The following is a 5,850-nucleotide window of genomic DNA, read 5'->3' as shown; positions in this document are numbered from 1 at the left end:
CACTGGGGTGGCAGTGGGTGGGCGCCCAGCCGAAGCGAATCCAGGATGCTGGGGTGGGGGTGGGCGGCGGGGGTGGGGCGGCTTCGGAACGGCACGCCTGGCCAGAAGCTGCTCTGGGAGAGCGACTTCCGGGTGTGCCGTTCCGAAGCTGCCTGCCCACCCCAGCATCCTGGCTTCGCTTCGGCTGGGCACCCACCCAGCCGAAGTGAAACCAGGACACTGGAGTTGAGGGGTGGGCATGGCTTTGCTTCAGCTGGGTGGACGCGCAGCCGAAGTGAAGCCAGGATGCTAGGGCGTGCGGGTGGCTTCAGAACGGTGCGCCCGGAAGCCGCCCTCTCAGAGCTGCTGTGGGAGAGCAGCTTCCGGGTGTGGTGTTCGGCGCCCCCCTTACCTTGGCGCTCTAGGCGGCCGCCTAAGTGGCCTCTATGGTACTACCGGCCCTGGGGGTAAGCCTTTTGAACTCAGTGGGACTTTGGAGCAGGCATGTATAGGATCACACTAGTAACCTTTCAAATTGTTCTGCAAATGAAGACATCAGGTTCTCTATCTGTTATATTTGTAGGCATTAATCTGTTAACTCAGATTTAGTGGTCATGATAAACCTATGACTGGTTTCACACAGCACAGTAATCCACACTCAAGGTTGAGAATGGGTTGAGTTTGGTTGCTGTTGAACCTTGTTGTTGAAAAGTGGGTTGTTTTGTTGTCTGAGCCCAGCTGGGCTAACAATGAACAATTAACCATGAACAAAGCATGAAGAGAACCTATGGTTTGTTGTTGGGTTGTGAACTCCGGGCTGTTCATGGCTAGCAAATGATGGTTTGTTAGCATGGCTTTGTTCAGACAACACAGCAAACCACATTTCAACAACAACAACCCACGGTTCAATGACAACCCACACTCAACCTTGAGTGTGGGTTATCATGTTGTGTGAACCAGTCTATATGTGGTAAGCACATAAAACAGGCATATGTACACTACAAATTTATATTGGTTTTGTATCTCTTTATTCCAGAGATGGAGAAACCATGGCCCATCAAATGTTCTACTCCAATTCCCATCTGCTCACACCAGCAAGGTCAATGGGTGAGGATGATGGTAGTTGTAGTCCATAAATATCTGGAGGGCCACAGATTCTCCATCCTTGGTTTAAAATGTCATGGCTTCTCCCCAAAGAATCACTGGAACTGTAGTTTAGTGATGGTGCTGAAAATTCTCTATTAGGAATCCCTAACACTTCTCCTACAATTATCTGTGAGGGAGACTAGAAATCTTAAGAAAAGAGAGTTAAACTAGGTTGTCAGTGATGAATAGATACTCTAATTTGCAAGCTTTATTTTTTTTTTAAAAAAATTAAACATATAGCAATATATCTGCGATAGTTTTATAGAAGTCCACTATGATTGTGGGAAATACGGTTAATTATAAGAGATCTACATATTTAATATTCTAATTTCAACACCCAAATGTAAATATGCCATTTGATGCAGATTGTCTACATTATTATTATTATTATTATTATTATTATTTATTTATATAGCACCATCAATATACATGGTGCTGTACAGAGTAAAACAGTAAATAGCAAGACCCTGCCGCATAGGCTTAGAGAGCCCTGTGTATTTGTTGCAGTAAAATTTTTTAAAAATAGTTTAATATATAAAGGCATAGGGCATTTGTACATAAACCTATGAAGAGTAAGTATAATAAGCACAGATATTTTATATTTTAATCTATTATGTATACATCAATAACTGAGTTTACATGTGTATTGTGCAAAGTAACCTATCATGGTGGGCGACTTCTTGTTTCATTTTATTTTTAAAACCAAAGCTGAAAATTCTTGGAGGGATCTGGAATATCTCCCTCTCTTTCTCTTCTCTTTACACACACATGTGTGTATGCACATCCTAGCTTCACTATAACCCTAGTGGTAGTTCAAGGGAAAACAAGTACGGATGGGCATCAGGAAAAACTTCCTGACTGTTAGAGCAGTATGACAATGGAACCAGTTACCTAGGGAGGTTGTGGGCTCTCCCACACTAGAGGCCTTCAAGAGGCAGCTGGACAACCATCTGTCAGGGATGCTTTAGGGTGGATTCCTGCATTGAGCAGGGGCTTGGACTTGATGGCCTTATAGGCCCCTTCCAGCTCTGCTATTCTATGATTCTATGAATTCTAAACCTGAAACGATGATCATCTTGACAATTGAAGGCCGTGGAAGAAAAATGTGGAACGTTCCGCCCTTCTGAAAACCATGCTCATACATTTTGTGATTACGCCCATCCACGTGATCCCATCTCTGCAGGGTTGTCATGCCCCAAGAAATCCTTGTATCAGTGCCTAGATGTTTGCAGCACTTTATGAATAATGAATTCAATTGCTATAATTAAATGTTGGAGCAGAGAAGGAGGTTGGGGACACAGAGGGATCCTAGGCTGGTGGTGAGCCTCTCCTTGGACCACCTCAGGAAGCAGCTGCTCTGGAAGCCTCCACCGGTAATGAGGAAGAGGATCCTCAAGGGACAGTGCACCCCCAAGATTATCTCCCTGTTGATAGTTTTGATGACAATGGCTTCTCCCCAGAAACCTCTATACAAGTCCCAAGGGCAGAAGTAGGCAAGTCCAGTGTTTCTGTCTATACTTTTTAATCAGACCACTATCCCTTTAAACAGGAGCTGACATTTCCCAAGGACCTACAGCCAAAACCATCTATCTTCCTGCTGCCATATTACATCTCCCAATCGGCTGCTGACCAGTGCTGAAGCAGCATTCTAGGCCATGTGTATACTGGCCATAGGCTTGCCTCATTCCACTATGCTCTGTCCAGGGTCCTGATACTATTCTTGCCATCCTAAACACCTGAGTTCCACCATATGCTTGCCACCACTACTGCAGTTGCTTGCTTGCCTATCTCTATTGCCAGGATTCAAGGTCCTTCTCTCAATCCTACCCTTATCCCTTGACAGCATATCTTCCCTGGGTCTAGGCTTTGAATAGGAACAGCCAGATGTTCTCATGAGGCAGTTCACACAAAATGTGTATGTGGTGTGGAGTATATGTAAGCCTAAGACTCACTCCTTTGCCATCAAGCACATACGTACATCATGGGTGGGGAACCTGTGGCCCTCCAGATATTAATGAACCAGTGCTGCCATCATCCCTCACTGTTGGCTGGAGCTGATGGAAACTGGCGTCCGACAATTTCTGGAGGGCCACAGATCCCCCACGTCTGGCATACCTGCTCTGGCATGAAATGGTACTTTGAAAGATTTTTCTGCTGAGATGTTTAGTACACATCCCCCCTAGGCTCCACCCTAGCACAGGAAGTAAAAAATGTTGCAATGTGACACAATACTTATCTGTACCGTATGTGAGCATAGCACCGCTTTGAATGTTATCAGCCCAAAGTGGCGTTAGAACATCACAGACAAGAGCTGTGCATGGGTGTAAACATCATTAATAAAAGCAATAATGAATAAATAATGCAGAGACTGTGAGTGTTGTTTTATGTGTTGACAAGGAATTGTAGCAGTGGGAAAAGGTGGAACGTTCCAAAAAATAAGCACAAAGGGCAAGCAACAAGGTGAGGAACTCAGGGCTAGTTACGATATAAATAGTTTTGCTCCATCCTTGTTGAAGCAGCAGTGTGAGCGGAGTGTGCTGTCGTCATGTCACCAATTCCCACATATATGGCCACTTTCCATGCCATGTGTGCTCTTCTTTTTCAGTGTCAAATATGCAAATGCAGGCAGCACCTCAAACTGCAGAGCGTCCTGGCGGCTAACAATTTCATGTTTTAACTCTCTTTAGATCCCACTTTTCTATGAGTTATAAACAAGGAAGTTTACAAAAGCAGCGATACAGCGAATTACAACACGTGTTAAAAGCATTTAATTATAAACTTTCAGAAATCACAATAACATACAATCAACCGCCCCTGCCACCAACCCTTTGGAGTATAAGAATAAACATAAAACAGGATAAAACATTTGAGTCAGGCTCACAAATAAAAATCGTAACTGTAAATTGTTGCTCACAGCTAGAGCACCTGCGTTGCATGCAAAAGGACCTTGGTTCCATCTCCTGCATCTCCAGCTAGGGCGAGGAAGGACCTCTGTTTGAAACTTTGGAGAACCATTGCCAGTCAATATACACAATACTGACCTACATGGACTATTGGTTTGATGGCAGTGGCAGCTTCCTAGATTCTAAGCAGTGATGTAGTGGTAAATTTTGAAGGGCAGGTGCTTATCATGACAGTCTCCATAGCCACAACCACAAGGAGAGTCCAAAGATGCAGGCACCAGAGTTGATCAATCTCAATAAACCTGTTCCAGTTCTCATCTTCACCAGGAGCAAGTATTTAGTAAAGAGAATGGGTCTTAATGGCACATTCAAGATGAAGTCAACCCCCCCCCCCAAATACTTTGCATTAATTATAGGATAGCTCACAGCCAGTGGAGGCTGGTGACCCCAATGTCAATGGAGCTGTAAATCTATAAATCTGTAAATCTGCCCTGGGTTTGTCAGAACCAGCAAGAACTCTAAAAGGGCTATCCAAGGTGCTGAAGCTCTTTGGAGGATTGGGTCTAGCTTTACTAGAGTAACCACATACAAAAGAGGACAGGGCTCCTGCAGCTTTAACTGTTGTGATGAAGAGGGAATTTCACCATGTGCTGCATGCATACAAATGACACCTGCTGAAATTCCCTTTTATATAGAACTGTTAAAGATACAGGAGCCCTGTCCTCCTTTTTATCTGGTCACCCTAATTTAACACTAAAGATATTGAAAGGGGAACTAGGTGTTTTTTTTAATGTGGAATACTAACTTATACTCCTAATTCATAACTCTTTGTGGAGAGTTATTCACACAAAAAATAGGCCTGAAGAGGTATCACCCATCCCATGACAATATACCCCAGTACTGCTTATCTGACAGAGTATTGTTTTACTGGCTGGGCTAGCAAAATATTGGCTGGTTTGCAACCCTAAGGATAAGACAACTGTTTGGACCACTTGAATGCAAACTTGTAGCATTTAACTGAAATTCAGGATTCTGCATGAGGGGAACTTGCCCCACTGAAATGGAATCCAGATGGACTATAGCCCCCACCACAATAGACAACAGGCCATTTATGAGAGAAAATCTGTAGCAGTTGGCATCACAATCAACTAGAAGGATGCAGACAAGCTGGAGTGCGTTCAGAGGAGGGCAACTAGGATGATCAGGGGTCTGGAAACAAAGCCCTATGAGGAGAGACTGAAAGAACTGGGCATGTTTAGCCTGGAGAAAAGAAGATTGAGGGGAGACATGATAGCACTCTTCAAATACTTCAAAGGTTGTCACACAGAGGAGGGCCAGGATCTCTTCTTGATCATCCCAGAGTGCAGGACATGGAATAACAGGCTCAAGTTACAGGAAGCCAGATTTTAGCTGGACATCAGGAAAAACTTCCTGACTGTTAGAGCAGTATGACAATGGAACCAGTTACCAGGGAGGTTGTGAGCTCTCCCACACTAGAGGCCTTCAAGAGGCAGCTGGACAATCATCTGTCAGGGATGCTTTAAGGTGGATTCCTGCAATGAGTGGGGGATTGGACTCGATGGCCTTATAGACCCTTCCAACACTAGTGTTCTATGATTCTAGTCTCCCTGGATCCCCTTTAGACGTTTAAAGAAGAGAATAATACGTAGTATTTTGAACAATGCTAATACTTACCAAATGACTTTTTTAAAAAGTTATTGTTTATGAATTTTATTTTAAGCTTCTTAAAACACATCACATTGTAAAAAGGTACAAACATATCCAAAACATCACAAGAAATCATGAAGTTCAGAACTGCATT

This window comes from Elgaria multicarinata, chromosome 6 (genome assembly GCF_023053635.1).
Source record: "Elgaria multicarinata webbii isolate HBS135686 ecotype San Diego chromosome 6, rElgMul1.1.pri, whole genome shotgun sequence".
In the NCBI taxonomy this organism is placed as follows: domain Eukaryota; kingdom Metazoa; phylum Chordata; class Lepidosauria; order Squamata; family Anguidae; genus Elgaria; species Elgaria multicarinata.
This window is presented reverse-complemented; position numbering follows the sequence as displayed.